Below are 21,621 nucleotides of genomic sequence, written 5' to 3'. Positions count from 1 at the left end.
TTAGAATTAGCCTTGTTTTATCACTCTAATAATTTTGAAAATTAATACCTTCAATACCTAATAAAATTAGATACGTTTGCGAATAAGTAGTATTGACTTCAAAGATTCAATTAATAAGAAAAATGACCGAATTCGCTAAGTAATAATGCAGTTTTCTAATTCGTTTGATAAAAAGGGCATCTAAATAGCAAACAAAGTCTTGCCTTTGGATATTCATTGCCAAAAGCGTAAAACTTGCCAATATATTTAGAATACCGTATTCGGTAAGAAAAAAAATAATTCTTTCAAAAAGCATTTTATTTTCAATTTGAGCACTTAAAATGGCGAACATTTAAAAATACAATATTAGATCTTCAACAATTAATTTTCAGTTTTACCATACAGGGCCAAGTTTTGTGGAAGCAAACGGTAACGTGCGTTAGTGTCTTGCCTTCTTCTTCCTTTTCTCTTTTGCGGTCGTGTGTTCTTATTATGGACTTTTACTCGTGACACGAGTAACAGATATAAAGAGCTGCCAATGCTAAAAGCAAGCGTGTGTAATTGTATTTCTAGATAAATTGCTTTGAATAAAATTATTGAGAAAGTCATAAACATATTGCAATTGTGCTAATTCGGTTTTAAATATTTCTATTTAGTCAATTTAATCATAAACCTATTGTATTTATGTAATTTAATATTATATCAATTAAGTCCTAAATATTTGGATATTTTGTCAATTTAGTTCTAAACATTTTGACGATTTGTCAATTTAGTTATTTTAGTTGAAAATCGTTAACATGATAGTCTAGTTAGCACTAATTATCTTAAATGATACAATTGGCGTTAACATAAATGATTTTTTTAATTTTGGATTTTGTTTCCTTTCCTTTTTTCATAGGATGAGAACATTCCAATCCTTGCTAGTTGTAGGCAAGGCCAACCCTCCCTAGCCTCTGGCCACGGTTGGATTAGGTTGCCTAAGGCCATCACCAAACTCTCATTGGATTTTTTTTGGGGGGTGGGGGTGCGGTGGGTGGAGGGGGTTGACCTCACCAGAGCTTGGTGACCTTCGCCAAAGCCTGGCGACCTTTGTTGGTCATCACCAAGGTTTGGTGACTGATAAAGGAAAATAGAGGAAAAAGAAAAAAGATAAAGAAAAAAATTACAAAAATCGACCGCATTAGTATTGACTATGCTATGTAGTACAAACGGTACTAATTGGACCTTGCACGTCTATGACTTCCTACCAAAATTAGTTGAAAGAACTAAATAAACAAATTGTCAAAAGATTTACGACTTAATTGGTACAATTGAAAAGTTTAAAACTAAATTGACAAATAGTTAAAACGTTTGGGACTAAATTAATCAAATCAAAAGGCTTAAAACTAAATTGGCACAAGTACAATATATTTAAAATATTTTTGGTAATTTCCGGCTAGAATGCTATACTTTTTATCTAACCACTAGATATGGATATGACAGCATTTATCATTGCCTTTTCTCCGTCCTGGGCAAGTACTCACCACCGGTCCAAAAGGCCTTGTTCCTTGGGCGCTTTGAGGAACTTTCGAGAGCGTATGGTCATTTCATGAAAATTAAGACAGCCCATCTCGTTTCTTATTACTAGCCTTTTCAATCCGTGGTTACAAGGGTGTCTAGATTACGCCCAATTGCTGGATGGACTTGGGCGGGCTGAATTTGAGCTTTGCCAAACAACAAAAAGCAAAGCAAAAGGCTTGGTGGCCTAGACCGTTCAGCCGAACATTGATATCCAAGCTCACCCAATTGCCGGGCGAATCTGTCGGGTCCGTCAATCACAAGTCCACGATTAGGTCCAATTTTGTCTCTAAAACAAAATTAAACCCATGCACACATCATTTTCGTATTACTGATTATATCGTAATACACACACGCACACATATATCGGGATGATATGCAGCCAAATGTGACTTTATAACAAAGTTTCTTGATCAGCTTTAGACCAAACATGAACATTTTTTACACTTAGCCACGGGAATTATCCCTCGTGATTTACCAAAATATCAAAGCAAAAAACAAAAGAAAAAGAAAAAAAACATCAAATCTGATAGAGAGAGAGAACACAAGTGCAAAAGCTGTCGTGCTAATTACTGAAATGACATACCGAAAATTACTGAATTGACATAATGTTGTCATCATGTTGACTAGCTACAAGTTGAGATCATATGGGTTGAACTTATCTCACATCACCTTTTAGAGGATTCATATATTATTTATATACATGTGATATCTCTTTATTTATCGATTTAACTTTTTAAATTGATTTTTGAACAGTATGTATGTTGATTCCTTAGGGATAAACTTATCATATGCCAATGCTCTCGACGATTGTTTCGCTTTCAAGTCAAATCGCTTTCCTAGGATAAGGTTTTCCCCTAGGATAGAATGAAGTCTTTCTATCTCTTGGGGTTAGGCATAGTTGGACATGGATCCATTGAAGCAATTACCTCTTCGCATGTATCGGACATCCAGTGAGATAAGTGGCCTTGTCTAAAACCCTTGTAGTTTACCGACTTATCTCCTAGAACACAAAATTAATGGTATAAAAGAAAACAATTTTTTTTTTTTTTAAATCTGACTATCCAAATCTAATCAGCGAATTCCTTGTATGCATTGAATGGGTTTGGGAGAGTTTCTTCAGCGGCCTTTGTACTCTTATTCGAAATTAAAAAAGTTTTCTTTCTTGTTTTTTCTACTCAAAGTGGATCTCATATCTTTTAAAAAACGTTCATTGTCATTAGTTATGCCATCGTGATTAGGATATTCATTCCACTATAAGAGTTCAAGTCATACTTTGGTGGTACAGGAATAATAACAAAGTTTCTTCATCCGATATACAGCCAAAGGTACCTTTGCTAACAAAGCTTCTTCATCGACTTTAAACCCAACGTGAAAACAAATTTTTTTTTAATCTACTCTTAGGCACAAGAATTATCCCCAAGGATTCACCCTAATATCCAAAAGCAAAACCAGAAAAACAAATAAAAGAAATAAAGCTCTATTTGTTTCCGAAAAATAATTTATTTGAAAAATATTTTTCTAAATATCATCACTTATATTACTTAGATTAATTAGTTAATTAAAGATATTTTCATCATTAACGACAATTCATATTTAAATATTTTCGTGACGATGAAAATATCTTTAATTTATTCATTTTGTAAGTAATAAAAAAGATCATTTTTAGAAAAATATTTTATCTAAATCATTTATTTTTCATGAAATAAATACATCATAACTGCCGATTCTCGTGTGCTAATTATTGAACCAATATGATGTGCTCATCGCGCATGGATTGGTGCTCATCATGTGCTATCTTGATTCCTCAGGAATATTGTTATTAGATGCTCCCCTCGACAACTTTTCATCACCTTTCCATTCAAAATTTGTCTCCCTTTAATAAGGTTCTTGTTTAGTAAATGCACGTTTGGTAACCGACCAAATAGTGACAATTTCTATTCTTTTGTTCCCGGGAGTAAATTTGGAACATAAATTCGTTTGATAAAATTTTTGTTTCCGGGAACAAATTTTTATTTTGTTGTTCCAGTAGATTTTGAACAGAATTGAGAAGTAAAAGAAGTTAATTCTTTGTTCCTATGAACAATTCAGAATCAAGCCAACTTAATTTTCTTTTTCTCTTCTTTCTTCTTGTTCTTTTTCTCTCTTCTTCTTCAATCATTGCCGCCGTTGCCGTCGCCGGTCGTTGGAGGCAAGCCTAGCCATCGGTGGGCCTCGCCCCATTGGTGAGCCTAGCCATCGGTGGGCCTCGCCCGCCATTGGCGAGCCTCACTGGTTGGGCTGGGCTCGCCCGACCATCGGCAAGGCTCGCTTGGCTGGGGCGAAATTGAGCTTGCCCAACTACCGTCAAGGCTTGGCCGACAAGGCGCGGCCTCGCCGAGGGCTAGCGACGCTCCTATGAGGTTACCAACCCTCGTCGGCCGGGTGCCGGTGATCCTAAGGCCGACGATCGGCAAACCTTGAAGAAGAAGAAGAGAAAGAAAAGAAGAAAAAGAAAAAAGAAAAAAAGTAATTAAATTATTAAAAATTAAAAGAAAATTTGGATTAGAAATTTTCAGAACGATCTCAAATGCAATTCTATTCGGGATTAAAAATTTTAGACAATTACCAAATGGCTTAAAATGCTTAAGAATTGTTTTTTAGGAATAGAATAAAAAAGAATAATTTTCATTAGAAATTGTTAGGAAATAGAATGGTTATCAAACGCGCTCTAAATGTACCTAACTTGTCCTATGAGATTAACAAGTGTAAGCACATGATTGCACCTCTTTCTTCTGCTTTTGATTTTTCTTGTGTCCCATTTTCTTAGTCAAGACTTTGACAATAACGTTTGTGGACTCTTCTTGATGGTGAACTTTGATCCCCAATAATAATTCCCTCCCAAATTGTATCATCAAAAGACCCCCCCAAAAAAAAAAAAAAAACAAGAACTAAGTGAAAATAGCTTTCAAGTGATTTGCTATTTATAATGTTTAATTTGTCTAGAAGAGTTCAATCTTTTTGAAATATTGGAGAATGATTGCTGCTTGATGGAGAAAGTTAAATTTTATTTAATATCTCGAAAATGGGAATTAAAGAACATCTAGATAATCACAAATTTGGAAAATATATATAATTAAATAATGCCCAGCTGAAAATGATTAAATATACTTGACATGACTCTATATAGTGATTTTTTGTTATGGAGGAGGTCAAATAGTGTCCAAGTTAGTTCTCATGCGCCTCAACTAGATGTTCGACTTCTCGGGCTATCCTAAGGGAACATCTCCCCAATATCAGCCCAGTGCATTTAGGATTTAACTTCTGAAGAGCTCTCAACAAGGCTTGAAGTCGAGATCACGAAAAAAGCAGGAAATTCCTTAATCATGTTAGTTAACAAAATAATTTTTATTTAGTATATGCTATTTCGAATTATCGCATGACTTTTTGTGCTCACCCACAACTCCTAAACCAAGTTATTTCATAGACTTTGTAAGATTGGTGCGATTAACCCATGACCTCATTGTTCCTAGCAATCTCACACTAGAGAGAGATTTCACAATAGGGCTTTCGCATGAAATGATGTGTATGATAAAGAAGCACATGATGTCACTCAAAACTCAAAATACTCATCTGATCAGCATGGTGAAATTGCATTAGGTGACAGCATTAAAATTTTATTTTACATTAAGGGTTTTGCTAGTATGACAGTTTTTGAGTTACTGTGAAAATAATAGTTTATTGTGAGCTATTAATTCTTAAAAGGGTAGACCCATAATAATTTTTAATTAGTTTTTTGTGGTCTAAAACAAATTGTTATTCTCATAGCAAATTGGAGACCGTCACTTAATAATTTATCTAACATTAATGTGTGTAATTATCAAATAACATGTAGATACTTATATTAAAAAAGGTAGGCTGTAGGTCACATAATTGTCTTGCAGAAGTTCACCTGCTAATTCTCTCTGCTCGGTTCCTTCTTGCTTTTCCTCGTTTTCGTATTTTGGGCTCGTGTTTTGTACCGCGAATTGGTTGGAAGTTTCTAGGCAGAATGCCTAAATGGTGGATAATTGCCAAACCCATTAGCTGCTTCCTGGTGATAAAGCTCTAAAGCACTCGCATGGCAAGACAGCTCCACTGGTCTGCAGGAAAAAAACTTGTTAACTTTGCAATGGTAAAAATTGTTCGATCCGTTACGGATAAGAAAATATTGGATGATCCCGGACCAATCATGAAGCACCATGTGGATCAACGTGGCGTTGTACGGAAATTCTGCACTTAAATTGATCATCCGCACGCATTTATTATATTCTCTCTCCTCTTTTTCGTTCTTTCCTTCTAAGGAGAAAAATAGCAATTCCTCTCTCAAGCGAGCGAAGGCTTTCACATTTTGAATCTCTGCTTTGCCCTCATTTGCTACTCCACGCTTGTTGTTGCTGTTCCGGCGTTCGTCAAGCGGCCGCTCCTCGCTGTCGTCCGACCCTCACTCGGTCTCTATGCCGGTGCTCGCTCGCTGCTCTGTCGCTTCCTTTGTCTTTGCTCCAGTGCTTGCTCTTTGCTCCGTCGCTTGCTCCGTCTCTGCTCCGGCATAGCTTTCATTCGCGCATTAATCTGCCGTGGCGGCTGAGATCGAGGATCCCATTTCTGCAACCACCTGCAGAGCAGCGCCAACGCCGTCCCATCCTTCTCGGTCCTCTCTCTCTCCCTTCTTCCGATTCTCGTTCCATCTAGCTATTAAAGCTGTGAATCGCGTCACTGAGTTGAATCTCTTCTCATTTCACTTGCTACAACTAGTTACTTGAGGTGCGTGCGTTTGGTAACGTCTATGTTAAAAAAATTGTTTCAAGAATTTTGTTCGGAAAACAATTTTGAATGAAGAACGCGTTTGGTAAACTTGTTCTGGAATAGAAAACGAATAGGAACACATTTGGTAAACTTTGTATAATTTTTTGTTTCTTTTATTTTTTAATATTTAATATTTAATTTTTATTTTCCCTTTTTTTTTTTTCTTTTTCTTCCTTTTGTCCTGTCGTCGGCCTTGGCCATGGCGGCGATCGCCAACAATGGCCGGCGGCCTCGCCTTGGCTGGGTGAGCTTGAGCTCGCCGATGGCTGAGCGAGGCGAGCTCGAGCTCGCCTAGCCAAGGCAAGGCCGAGCTAGCCTAGCCGCGGCGACACCGCCTCACGAGGCCGAGGCTTGCCGGTGACCGGGCGAGCTTGGCCTCACCGGATTTGGGAGGCTCGAGCTCGCCCGGCCAAGGCGAGCCTCGCTAGGGGCCGGCGACGCTCCAGTGAAGGTCGCCGGCCCTCGAAGGCGGGTTGCTGGCCACCGGCCAAAGAAAAAAGAAGAAGAAAAGAAAGAGAAGAAAAAAATGAATAGAGAGAAAAATTGTTTCTTGAAAGTGTTTTGATACAAGAAACAAGTTTTTTTCTTGTTTCTGTTCCAAATTTGTTCAGGAAACGAGAAAATAGATTTTAAACAAAAACCCAAACAAACACGTTTATATTCTTTTTTTTTTTTGTTCCTGGGAAAAAAATAGAAATTGTGTTCATAAACACGGCCAGGAACACAAACAAACAGGCCTTGGTGTTTCCTTTGGATTGTGAGCCGAGAATATTTGCAAGGGATGATTTTTACTTCGGGTCATGCGTTTTCCTTCTTCTCAACCGATTGATTTTTTGGTGTTTTGATCGCAGATTTAGCTTCTTTGACCTTCATTCAGTGCGTGAACCGACGCGTGTCGACTACGAGTACCGATCTCAATTTGCTTGACTCCATGTCGTTTGGGACCGCGTCGTTCGAGGAGCTGTTAGGTTAGTGCAACGAGGTTATCAAGAAGAACCACAGTGACCTTGCTCAGCCCGAGGAATGCCTTAAGAGCTTCGGCTACGTCCTCGGTACTTTGGGCTGGACCATTTTTCTGCCTGTGTATTTGATTGCAAATAATTGCGTGGAACTAGTCTACTTGGCGTTGAAGTGTACATCAATATGCTGGATTGATAGGTCAAGAATGCTGGGGCAATGGTAAAGGAACAATATTGAAGCGTACGTCAATATGCTGGATCGATGGGAGTTGAAAGGAATGAAAACGTGCAAGCCAGTTATGTGCAGACCTTGATGTCCTGGTTTTGTTTCGTAGATGTTGACTATCGCGACCTAACCTCGACATTGACAATGTTGAAGAAGATACAGTCGATGACTTATCGAGCCCCCTCGAACTTTATCCTAATTTTCCACTATCAAATGATGGATATGACCAGCCATCTTCCTGTTCGGGGCGACTTACGGCAGTGGCTTCTATAATGAAGAGTTTTGAAGTCCATTCTCTGTCGACCCCTGTTAGGTCACTGCAGCTAGGTTTTCAAGAAGCGAGAGTCCTGGTTGGTGATCTAGTGCTTTTTGTGAAAGGGATCATACAGGCTACGCCTTCCTTGTTCTCCCTGTTATTGTTATATTTTAGCTCATCGCAATGACTTATACCTTCCTTGTTCTTCCTCAGGCAAAAGCTTGCAATGCTCATCCGGTAGCATTCAATCATTAGAACTCCCCTCCTTTGCGAAATCTCAGGTAATACAATCTTTCTGATCGTGTCCTAGTCACTGATACAATCAGTTAGTCAAGGAAAACGTGACAATTCGATGTTTGTGCTCGGAAAATCTCAATTTCTTTCCTTAGCTCAAGATACAATGGAATAATATTCTGGCCATGAATGTCGAACATAGGACTGTGGGTGCGTTTGGGAGTAACTTTGGAAGAGGCTTTGGGCATCAAAAGCCCTTTGGGCCAAAAAATGGGTGTTTGGGAACCAGCTTTCAAAGTCCCTTAATGGGAAAGCAAGTACTTGGAAAGGCTGAAAGCCCAAGCAGCCCGAGAGGATCTAGTCGCGGCGAGGTCGCGCGACCTCCGACGACCCGGATCTGGTCGCGCGACCTCTATGCGACCAGATCTGGTCGGCGGAGGTCGGCGACCTCGCGGTGACTAGATCCGGTCGCCGGACTAGTCTGCGAGGTCGCATGACCTCCGGCGAACAGATTTGGTCGCGCGACCTCGCCGCGCGACCTCTGCACGACCAGATCTGGTCGCCGGAGGTCGCGCGACCAGATCTGGTCGCCGGACTAACCAGCCGCGAGGTCGCGCAACCTTCGGCGACAGATCTGGTCGTGCGACCTCGCCATGCGACCTCTCCGCAACCAAATCTGGTTGCCGGAGGTCTCGCGACCAGATCTGGTCGCGCGACCTCCGCGAGCGCAAAGGTTGCGCGGCCTTTGCGCGACCAGACCTGCCTCCCGCAACCCGGATCCGGGGTCGTCGAAGGTCGCCGGTGGCCGCTGCCCTTGCCGGTCAATTTATTTTTAATTTTTCTTTTAATAATTTTTTTTATCACAAAACTCTTTTGTAAATGTAATTCCCCAAACACCATTTTGCTCAAAGCACTTCACAAAGGGTTTTCAAAGTACAATTTACCAAACACAGTTTGCATTTTGAAAAACACATTTAAGTCAAAGGTCTTTCCCCAAAGGTAGTTCCCAAACGCACCCTGTATCCTGGGAGACAACCCCAGAGCCACGAGCTACGTGGTCAGGTACGGGAACAACTACCCAAGGCAGGTCCATCACTGGGCGGCTTCCATCGTGTCCATCAAGGAGGATTCGTCCTTGGTGAGCTGCTGAGGCAGTTATGCCACCTGGTTTAGCTGGAAAGTGAGCGAACCCAATCTGCTCAGGTGCTATCGTCAGTGGCCCCGATGCATATGATAACTTTGCTGATCAAAGAGATAATTACAAGCAAAATGGAGCCTGCTACTTACAACAACGCTCCACTCCTTGGCATATTAGCCCAGTTGAGTGGTGGTCACAGCAGTTATGGTCGGCTCTTCTAGGTATTTGATCTTTGAAAATTGCTATTATTTCAGACAAAAGCAATGTCTTGACATATTTCGGCATCTGATGGATGGGTTTCTATTCAATGGAGTGGTTGTTCCTGCACCGAAAGCAGCCATGGCAGAGCCAAGTCCCGCTCTTGGTACAATTTCCTCTGCCTTCCCTTGTTTTCTTTGATTAATTCTGTGATTCAATTACCTCACTCATCTGCTGTTGCCTTCTTTATTCCAGTAACAGCTTCCAACGAGCTGTCCACCGAGCAGAAGCCAACGGCGTCATGGACTGCCAACGGGAGAACTTACCACAGATACTCGACGGTGGTGACCAACAAGTTGGACAAGACGCTGAAATATGTCAACCTGTTGATCTCCAAGCACTACGGTCCTCTGTGGGGACTAACCAAGTGCGGCAACTCGTATGTGTTCCCTTCTTGGATCCAATCCTTACCTTCAGGGAAGAGCCTCGAGTTTGTGAACATCCACGCTTCGCCTCAAGCGGATGTCTCCATCTCAAGCTACACTATGGCAGAGGAAGATACTCCAGCTTCTTAAGTAATTGCACAGTTTTTCTGGGGTTTCAGGGATGTAAAGGATTGTACAGCATTACTTGTTGGATACTACCTCGGAAAGTTCTCGCTTTCTTTCTTTTTGAAAATTTTTGTCTTCGCTTCATGACGTTGGAACTTGCTTCCAAGCTGAATAAGGGTGAGGATCGGAGGACGAAAGGAGTGAAGAGCCATTATAAAACAAGTGCTCATCCTCTTTCCCCTCGACTTTGCCGATTAAAAGAGAGAGTCTGAGATCTGCCACACCAAAGAATGATTTGCTGAGAAGTGAGAAAAGAAAGGGCTTCCTTATAGTTTGCGGAGTCCTCTTTGTTTCTTGAACTTGTCCTTCTTATGATTGTGTTTTTAAAAAGCTTTGCAACAATTTTTGCGTTTATTAGGATATAGCCTTTTGCAAAAGAGCTGTGTCTATTCGGTTTTGAAGAATTTAGGGTATGAAAGTTTACTTTTGCTCATTTGGAGAGAGCTCTTCCCATGTTGACTTTGTTCATGAATTTCCTGCACTCCTCTTTACTTTCCTTTTTCATTATGCACGCAGAGGATCTGTATACCAAAAAGTGAGGTTGGGTCTACATAATCCATTTTCATAATCTTTTTTAGTTGAGATTCAACAGTCTCCAACACAATGTTGTTGTAATTGTCAATCTTGGGAAAAAAGTTCATCATTTGAGGTATAAACGATAAACACCACATATCTTTACCAAAAAAAAAAAAAAAAATGATAAACACCACATAGCAATGACGCGAAGGATCTGGCATTTTAATACCAACCTGACGTCATTATATAAGATGAACATTGATTAGCCCAACACCGGCCATAAAGAAACGTTCTCAGTTGCAGAGTACCTATTTACATTTTACTAGTTTGGTTTCTTCAGCTCGATCACAATCACACTGCTATTGTCCTGGCTACCTCAAGCCACAGCTAGTTTGGCTAGCACCGCAGCCACCTTGGCGGCGTTACTTCCTCTCAGCTCCTTAGGGAACCTCCTCTTTATAGGCATCTCCTCACGACCTGGCAGGCAACCTCATTAGAGAGTGCATCCCATAACCCATTGCTTGCTATCACAAGGAAGTCGTCCAACTTTGTTCTCTTGCCTACCGTGACCTCTGGCTCAGCCATCACGTATTGCTTCAAATAATAGTCTCCTGCAGCAAGTAAACGCCGTTATCAGATACAGACACCACACAATGGCACACGTACAAAAGAAAAAGCCAGTCTCCACCTAAAACTTCTGCATGTGAGCTGTTGGTTATTGATCCCTGTTGGCAATTCGCCCTCGACATTGTTTCAGTACATGTGTGCATCCCATAACCCATTGCTTGCTATCACAAGGAAGTCGTCCAACTTTGTTCTCTTGCTTACCGTGACCTCTGGCTCAGTCATCACGTATTGCTTCAAATAATAGTCCCCTGCAGCAAGTAAACGCCGTTATCAGATACAGACACCACACAATGGCACACGTACAAAAGAAAAAGCCAGTCTCCACCTAAAACTTCTGCATGGGAGGTGTTGGTTATTGATCCCTGTTGGTAATTCGCCCTCGGCATTGTTTCAGTACATGTCAAAAGGCTGCAGTTACCAATTCTAAGGTGCACTCAAACAACTTGTTACCAATATAGAATCTGAGTGATTCAATATGTTCCCTTCAAGCACAGAGGTTTGACACCACAATAGTACTAATGCTAACCACAAATTCGACTTACTCAGCACTTGCTGAAGTAATCAGTGCAATTGGAAACCAACATTACATGCATAAAAGCATCGAATAAAGTCCATCATTACAGCCATTTGATCGATGAAGTTCCACATACCAATTGACCTCGATGTAGCAAGCATGCCTAGGACTCAGGATCCATTCCAATCTGTGACCCTTCCGCTGGCTACTTCCACTCTCTCCTTCTCATCAGGCCTGTCAGGCTATTCAGGGGAGTTAGTAAGCCATTTTAATCGAAATCCAAGAGATTTAACTCAAGGTATGACACATGACAAGACGTAACTATTTTCACTTTAGTTCAAGTAATTTATTCTGCTACCGATTTGGCATTGGCAACTAATTTAGTATCTACTGTGACAAATGGTCTAAAGATGTTGCTCAGGAAAATCTTCCCACGTTTCAAACTGTACCATTTCAATATGAAGATGACTTTACTCTCTTTCACTGGCTGAAGACCTTGTTACTGTTTCAATATCAGAAAATAGACATGTCATTGAAGAAGAGACGGCATAAAAGTATTGGCAAGAGCTTTCAAAGGTTTGCGTTCATTTATCAACCCAGTAACATGCCATATTGCGATGGGGCACCACTAGCTATTACCCGTTTGTGGCGAGTTGAAGTGATTTCAACAGCGTTCTATGAAAGAATTGCAGAATGAACAATGTGTGGCTGACCACAAAAGATCACAGGGATGAATTCTAGTTCATTGATTAAACCAACAGGCAAGATGGGCTTCAGCCTGTCTACATAACCATGAACGAAAAACAGAGAATGCCAGAGTGTAGCAAGTTCCCCTAATCATAGGATGTCCACCCTGCGAAGCATGACCCCAAAGTCAACCTAATAAATTAAGCACCTTTGAAAGAACACCAAGTGATCTTTTGGAAGTATAACCCAGAAACGACACGAAGTAGACAAAAAGGATAAGACTTGTAGATCAAGATTTCTGGCAACATGTTTGAATAAATGAAGTGTCTTCTCGGGGTAAGAAGAAAAAGAACAGATCCCCTGAGCTCCACAGCTTCAATGGAAACGAACAAACACGAAGCGAGAGCTCACCTTGTGATCAACAGACAAGGGCACGACCACGTCGCCACGACACAACACCGCTCACGAATCCCTGCGGTTTGCGACCACAACCTCCTCCTTCCCCACCACCGCCACCACTGCCGTTGACCCCGCCGTCCTCATCGACGCGTCCACCTCCTTTCCTCCAACCTCCTCGTCTAGCTTTCCGAACGACGCCTCCATCACCTTCCTCCACTCGCTCTCTCCACCTCTGTCGCTGCACGCAGCTGGTCGCGGCAAGCATTCGCCAAATCAACTCACTGTTATGAGTCGCGAACGTAGCAAATCCGAAGCCGAATCAGAGAGAGCTGGAACTTCTTATCGCTTGGAATCTGCGACTTACAGCAAGAACATTCCTCGACGTCTTGCGCAAGGAAACCACACTGGAGTAGAGCGGAGAAGGAACACAACGATGCAGGTCGAAGAAGCAACGCGCTTTGGGGCAGAGAGCGAAGATAAGCCAGCGCCGGAGCAATGTGGAGGAGCAACGTGCTTTGGGCCAGAGAGCTGAGATGACCCAGCCCCGGAGCCGGCCGGAGAAGCAAAGCAACTTAGGGGCTGCATGGTAATGTTTCTGTTCCTTTTCTGTTCCCGAGAACAGAAACAAAAAAAAATGTTTCTATTCTGGGGAACGGTTTTTGAACAAAAGAATGCGTTTGGTAACGTTTGTTCCGGAAATAAAAAATGAATAGAAACACGTTTGGTAAATTTTATTCTTTTTTTGTTTCTTTTAATTTTTAATTTTTAAATTTTATTTTCCATTTTCCTTTCTTTTATATTTTTTTCTTCTTTTGGCCGGTCGCCGACAGCCTCGCCTAGCCACGGCAAGGCTCGTCGTGGTTGGGCGTGGCTCGGCCTCGCCGGATCTAGGCAAGCCCGAGCTCACCCAGCTAAGGTGAGGCTTGGCGTCGCCGGCACGGCGAGGCCGAGCCTCGCCCGCCCGCCGTCGGAGCCAAGCACCGCGCCCCAAAGCCTGCGGCTCGACGCCGTCCCGATCTCACCACGCCATTCGCGACGCTATCCGCTAGTCTTTGCTCGCGTCGCCCTGTGTCGATCCCGAAGCCTCTAGTGCCGTGCCGCCGTCGCACCGTCCTCCGGAGCCCCTTGCCGAAACCCTAGCCAAAGATCTCCCCTCGAGCGAGGCCGAGCCTCGCCAGGCCGGGCGAGCTCGGCCTCGCCGGCGCGGGCGAGGCTTGGCCTTGCCGGGGGCCGGCGATGCTTCAGCAAGGTCGCCGACCCTCGACGGCATCGCCGGCCCTCGATGGTCGGTCGCCGGCCGGTTGTCGGCCAAAAAAAAAGAAGAAAAAAAGAAGAAGAAAGAAGAAGAAAAAGAAGAGAGAGAAAAAGAGAAGCGTTTCTTTTAGCTTGAAGAAGTGTTTCTTTTCTCCCGAAACAACTTTTGTGTGTTTCTTTTTTTGCTCCAATTTTGTTAGGAAGAAACAAAAAACAAAACAGAAACACAATCAAACGCGTTTATTCTTTTTTTGTTTTCGGGAACAAAAAAAAGTACAAAAGTATTCTAAAAACATTTTTTTGGAACGTTTCCATGCATGGCCTTAAAGATCACATTCTCACCCAAAATTTTGAATTGAAAATGAAAGAAAGGAGGGAAGGGAAGCTGCAGCGTGGGGGTATCCATTCTTCAGAACGGAGAAGCGAGAAAGCGCCATTAATGCGTGCAGGCCTACTCCAAAAGAGAGGGGAGAGAAAAAAGCAGCAGCAAGTCTACTAAGGGCCGTAAATTTTAAATAAAAAAGGGAAAATAATATATTTTGTGCAGAAAACCAGTGGGGCCATTGTGCACACGTGGAGCCACGCGTCACTTTGTCATTGGTCGGGGCGCACGCTGACTTGGTGCACGCTGACGCGTCACTTTCTCGTTGGTCTGTGCATCGTGGAGGCTTTATCTTCATTCTTGACTCGTCTTCGAGTCAAGCCAATAACAACGTTATCGAACCGCGTCAAATATTCAATCAGCTAATCTTGTAGGAAACCTGTTGGCCGCTCTCCAACAATCCTTAGCCACTCTCGCCCCCATATAAACCCTCATGTATTTCTTCATTACTTACCAAACTACTCCACAAGCACTATCACTTAGAGAAATCACACAAACCCTAATTCTCAGCAAACCCCAAGCATGGCTCGCTCCCATGCCATTTGCATTGCCTCCATCCTCTTGCTCTCCCTCTTCCTCACTTGCGCCAATGCTGCCACTTTCAATATTAGGAACGATTGCCCTTACACGGTCTGGGCTGCGGCCCTCCCAGGAGGTGGCCGACGGCTTGCCCGAGCCGGTCCCTGAGCTGAACGTGAGCCCGTGCGAAACAAGCCCGTATCGGGCCGGACTAACCTTGCCAATTTGATGCGGCAAAGGGAAGGGCAAGTGCAAGACAGTGACCGTGGCGGCGTCCGCGAGTGCACATCATCCGGCCAGCCCCCAAACACCACTGGGCGAGTATGAACTGAACCAGTTCGGCAAGGATTTCTTTGACATCTCCCCTGGTCGACGGCTTCACGGCGTCCCCATGGGCTTCGGCCCGACCTCCGATGGGTGCACCGGTGGGATCAAGTGCACGGCCGACATCAATGGCGAGTGCCTATTTGAAGCTGAAGGCGCCGGCGGTTGCAACGGCCCCTGCGCCGTGTTCGGGACCGGAGTGCTGCAACTCCGGAAGTTGCGGGCCCACAATTTCTCCAAGTTCTTCAAGGACAGGTGCCCGTGCTTAAGTTACCCTAAGGATGATTTAACTTGACTTTCACCCGTCTGGAACCGACTATAGGGTTGTGTTCTGCCCTAACAAATGTAAGTATGGAAATAGACGATGCTCTCTATTATTTTCTGAAAAAAGGTTAGAAATAATCTCTCTTATAAACTTTTTGGTGATAAACTAACCATTTTTTTTTGTCTTCTTTTGTGCGTTTTTACCGTGATTTGGCCCTGAGATTATTTCTGCAGCTATTAATCTTTTCAATATTTTCTGCGGAGGGTTTCAGAAGAAAAAAGCCAAAAAAATTAGATCTATTTTGATAATAGTCAATTCAACCTTGACCCCGACCAAAATAAAAGAATTCAACCTCGGCCTAAAAATATGCAGGGAATAAGGACTAAAAAACATGTTGAGACCCGACCGAGATGCCGCGATTAACGGGAGAATTGAATTTTACGTGCTTGACTGAAAGTTAAATCAAATATTTTTCCAAGGAGTTTCATTACAACTGCGAGTTTGATTAGTCTTGTCTTGACTAAACAAAGGTCTCAAAGTGATGTCTGCCTTCGAGGTTTTAAACAAATGATTGCTTAAATCACAAAAATAAATAAATAAATTGAATTAACAACAAACATTTTATCGTCTACAAAATTATTTAGACATAAATTATTGTTGATGTTGAAAACATTGTATATTAACTAATATAAATGATACAATAATTAATTTTTAATTTTTTTTTTTAATTATTTGTTTTTCATAAAATAAATGGAGCCTGAATCGTTTTGAGTTGTTCTTTTCTTTTGTGGTTGTTCTCTAGAAGGTGCAACGAGAGGACCTAACATAAAATTAAATAAAAGGAAGCCTAATTTGCTAATAAAGCATCAATTAATGGTGATTGTGCATATCGTTAGACTAGGTAGTGCATTCAAAATCGCAATATTTACTTATTTGATTATTTAATTATTGCTCTTGGAACACTTTTGCATAGAACCCTAGTCAATTAAACCAACTTATGAGTAAGTACGTCTATGATTTATGTGGCTGCACAAGTTTATATGGGTATTCTAGTATGGATCTTGTCAATGAGTGCACTCACTAGATCACTCGTTTATCATATCCAGTAAGAAAAGTTTTTTTTTTTTACTATTTTGAATATATGGTTACACATGACACGAGAGGGATAATGCTTTGAAAATAACAAATATTCTTTAGTTGGGTTTTGACATAATCCTTATGAAATATTGACAAATTATACCTAACAAACATAAATAATTAACATCGCGTCGTTGACGTGAAATGTATTCAATACTTTATCTTTTAAATGGACATGTTGATTATTATCTATTCTCAGTGATCATATCATTAGAGAAAGGAAGGGCTCAATCTACTTGGCCATGAACAAAACCAAAGCATATTTACTGCGTTCACATTTTACGTTGACAAGTTTTAGATCGCACATCCACGGAAGATCTATAGTCGGCTGTGACAAAAAAATCTGATGACTAACAAGAATGCCGGGTAAAATTTCCATGCATATAATCAAATCAAAGGGAACTTGCCGCGTTCAAATTCGAAAGACTCGACATTGACATTTTTAGATCGGACACCGACGCAAGATTCAATGAACCTTGAATCCGACGACCGACAAGAGCGGAGTTAAATTTTTGGCGCACGTAGTGGTGGGTGGGAAGACCAACCCGAAAGAGTGATGCCGTGTAGTCACGGGTTTCTAGTTTCTATCGATGACATGTGCTTTGACTAAATCAAACTGAGAGAAGTTCCTCTCTCGATCTCTTTAGTCCTCAGTCCTTACGCGGCCTCCGTGAAAGGCGCGTATATCCATTCGTTGACTCGTGGTTTGTCCCCCATTTGACACGATCGTCAGCACAGAAATTTCTGGGAAAGTTCACTGGCATTTTATCGTCGATTTCCCCATTCCTTACGCCAAGTCTATGGTTCCTCAATCTACATAGACCCCCTCTCTGCGAGTCAAAATAATCAGCGAGGGGAGCTCAATGGAAAAATGGCTCTTCTTCAAGCGGTTCTAGCACTTGTGTCCCGGTCAAGTGTTCAAGAACCTATATGAGCTCAATACTCGGCCTCCGTCCCTAATCTCGTCCCCTCTGCTGCAGTTACTTTTACAGATGCAGCTACTTTTAAAGATGCAGCTACTTTTAGGGTTGTCAATCAATGCACATACACTGTTTGGGCCGCGGCAACACCTGGTGGCGGGCGCAGGCTTGACCCTGGCCAGACGTGGGTCCTATCTGTGGGCGCGGGCACAACCACAAGGCGCATATGGGGCCGGACCAATTGCAGCTTCGACGCCAACGGCCAGGGCCAGTGCGAGACTGGCGACTGCGACCTACTCTTGGACTGCTCAAGCTCCGGTAGCCGCCCAGCACCGTCGCAGAGTTCAACTCGAGCCAGAACGGTCGGGACATCCTGGACATATCGCTCGTCAACGGTTTCAACATCCCCATGCAATTGAGGCCCACCACCGGTGCGTGCAGGGGGATCAAGTGCTCAGATGACATCAACAACCAGTGCCCAGAGGTGCTGAAGGCCCCTGGGGGGTGCAACGATCCGTGCACAGTGTTCAAGACCGCCCAGTATTGTTGCAACGATGCGTCCGAGCTGTGGCTCCACTGCTTACTCCCAATTTTCAAGGATAGGTGCCCGGATGCTTTTAGCTACCCACGAGATGATCCAGCAACCTTCACTTGCCCAGGTGGTACCAACTATACGGTCACATTTTGCCCATAAGGGACAAAATTTTACGTAGAGTAAAAATAGTGTTGGCCAATTAATGAAAGTAGCTCATGAGCTCAATTTGTAGGGGTTTTGCCCTTCACTACTTTAATAGCTTTGGTGACAATTTATACGCAACGCAAATTAAGATTCCTCTCGTTTATACCTGTATTATTTTCAATTCTTCGGTATGCTATAAAAACATCCTCTAAATGAAAGAGATTGCCTTTGCCATTTTGGAGATTTGACAAGTTGGTCATGACTCAATATCGGTTCGTGTTTCATGATGTGCGCATGGGTTTAATTTGGTTTTAGAGAAAAAATGGACCTAATCGGGAACTCGCGATGGACGGACCCGACGGGTTCGCGGGGCAATTGGGTGAGCTTGGATATCGATCTTCGGCCGATCGGTCTAAGGCCACCAAGCCTTTTTGCATTGCTTTCTTCGTTGGGCAAAGTTCAAATTCAGCCCGCCCAAGTCCATCCAATAATTGGGCCTACTCTAGATACCCTTGTAATCACGGATTGGAAAGGCTAGTAATAAGAAACGAAATGGGCTGTCCTACGGTTTACCGAGAGACAGATGCCCAAATCAGAAACCGTTCAAACTGAATCGGCCTAGACTGAATCGGACTGGCTGGTTTAGTCCAGTTTCAAGAAGTATTGGTCTAGTTCTTGGTTTCTAAAATTGGAACTGGTGTCCAGATAGTTTGGTTCTCGATTCCAAGGGAGAACCAGCCGGTGTGGTGAATACGATTGAATATTTAAATAAGCGAGTCAATTCCAATGGGGAAAATTGTCCAAAACGTCACAAAATTCATTTTGTTAATTCAGTTATAAATCCTTTAATAATGCCCATTTAGTTCTAAAGATTTTTACGTTTAGCTAATGGAATCCATTTGGCCAAAAATTGTTGACATGGACACAGGTCATCGTTGTTACTAATATTAAATATTTTTTCAATTTTTTTATTTTTAAAATTGAAAACAAGTGTGAAAGCTGCCGTGCTAATTATTGAATTGACATAATGTTGTTATCATGCTGACTAGTCATAAGTTGAAATCATATGTGTTAAAATTATCTCACATCACTTTTTAGAGGATTCATACACTCTTATATATATATGATATCCCTTTATTTTTCAATTTAAATTTTTAAATTGATTTTTGAAGGGTATGCATGTTGATTCCTTAGGATAAACCCATTGGATGCCGATGCTCTCAAGAACTGTTTCGCTTTCAATTCAAACCGCTTTCTTAGGATAAGGTTTTCCTGTAGATAGAATGACGCCTCTCTGTCTCTTGGGTTAGGCATAGTTGGACATGGAGAAGCACTGAAGTTGATACGTCTTCACATGTATCGGGCATCCAGCGAGACTCATGGTCTTGTTTAAAATCCGTGTACTTGCCCACTTATTTCCTAGAACACAAAATCAAGGGTGTAAAAGAAAACAAACTTAGAAAAAAAAAAAAAAACTGATTATCTGACTCAAATCAGTGAATTCCTTCTGTGCATCGAATGGGTTTGGGATTATAACATCAGCGGTCTTTGTACTCTTATACAAGATTAAAAATCTTTTTTTTTCAACTCAAAGTGGATTCTATACCTTTTATAAAACGTTCATCGTTCTTTTTTACCATTCTAGTAACAGATTTCGCTGATGTGAATTTAATGTCATTAGTTATGCCATCGTGATTAAGATATCCGTTCCATGATAAGATTTAAAGTTATACTTTGGTGGTGCAAGAATAATAACAAAGTTTCTTCATCCGATGTTCAGCCAAAAGGTGACTTTTGATAACAAAGCTTCTTCGTCGACTTTAAACCCAACATGAATATGGTTTTCTTTCATCTACTCTTAGGTACAAGAATTATCCCCGGGATTCACCCTAATATTGAGAAGAAAAACCACAAAAAGAAAGAAAAGAAAGGAAGGAAATAAGGCTCCATTTTCTTTCGTAAAAATTGAATGGTTTGAAAAATATTTTCCTAAAAATAATTGCTTATATCGCTTAAAATAATTAGTCAATGAAAGATATGTTTTATTTTTAACAAAAAATTATTTCCAAATATTTTCATGGATGGTAAAAATATTTTTCATTTATTTATTTTTATAAGTGATAGAAACGATCTTTTTTAAAAAAATATTTCGTTCAAATTATTTAATTTTCATGAAATAAATATGTCATTAAATGCAAATTCTCACGTGCTAACTATTGAACTGACATAATGTGCTCACCGCACATGAATCGGTGCTCGCTGTGATGCCACCGGTCGAAATCGTACCTCTATTGATTCCTCAGGAATAATCCCATCGGGTGCTCCCTCGACGACTTTTCTTCACCTTTCCATTCAATATCTGTTTCCCCCTCTGATAAGGTTCTTGTCTAGGATAGGAGCGCGACTTGTCCTGTGAGATTAACAAGCGTAAGCACGTGATTGCACCTCTTTCTTCTGCTTTTGATTTTTTCTGCATCGTGTTTTCTTAGTCAAGACTTTGACAATAACGTTTGTGGACTCTTCTTGATGGTGAATATTGATCCCCCAAGAATAATTCCCTCCCCAATAGTATCATCGAAAGACCCAAAAAAAAATAACTAAGCGAAAAAACTTTCAAGTGATTTGCCATTTATAACATTTATTTTGTTTAGGAGAGAATTCAATCTTTTTGCAATATTGGAGAGTGATCGCCGCTCGACGAAGAAACTTAAATTTTATTTAATTCTCGAAAAGAGGAATTAAAGAATATCTAGATAATCATAAATTTGAGAAATATATATATAATTAAATAATACCGAGTTCAAAATGAATGGATATACTTGAAATGACCATATATAGTGATTTTTTTTGTTGTAGCGGGATCAAGTAGTGTCTGAGTTAGTTTTCATGTACCTTAACGAGACGTCCAACTCCGTGGGTGATCTTAAGGGCACATTCCCTCAATATTGACCTAGTGAATTTAGGATTTAACTTCAATGGGGCTTGAAGTTGAGACCACCAAAAGAATAGCAAATTTTATTACCATGTCAATTACAATTTTTTTTTGTATATTATATTTTGAATTATCATGTGATTTTTTATGCTCACTGATAACTCCTAAATCAAGCTCTTCCATAAAGTTCATGAGATCGATACGATTGACACATGACTTCATTATCTCCAACAATCCCACATTAGAGAGAGATTTCTCAATAGGGCTTTAGTATGGACACATGTATGATAAAGAAGTATATAATCTCCATCAATTCAAAACTCGAAATACCAATTTGAACGACATAGTGAAATTACATCGGGGGACAACATCAAGATTTTCACATTAAAGTATCAACATTAATGCATGTAATTATCAAATAACATGTAGATACTTATATTAAAAATGGTACGCTGCAACTCACATACTTGTCTTGCAGAAGTTC

General features: G+C 41.3%; 2 pseudogenes; one reads left to right on the top strand and one right to left on the bottom strand.

The window, feature by feature from the left end:
* Positions 1–10,765: 10,765 nt before the first annotated feature.
* On the bottom strand, positions 10,766–12,998 carry LOC120292612 (annotated as a pseudogene).
* Positions 12,999–15,108: 2,110 nt separating this feature from the next.
* On the top strand, positions 15,109–18,372 carry LOC104432072 (annotated as a pseudogene).
* The last annotated feature ends 3,249 nt before the right edge of the window (positions 18,373–21,621 follow it).

Source organism: Eucalyptus grandis, chromosome 4, assembly GCF_016545825.1.
Source record: "Eucalyptus grandis isolate ANBG69807.140 chromosome 4, ASM1654582v1, whole genome shotgun sequence".
NCBI classification, from domain to species: Eukaryota; Viridiplantae; Streptophyta; class Magnoliopsida; order Myrtales; family Myrtaceae; genus Eucalyptus; species Eucalyptus grandis.
This window is presented reverse-complemented; position numbering and strand designations above follow the sequence as displayed.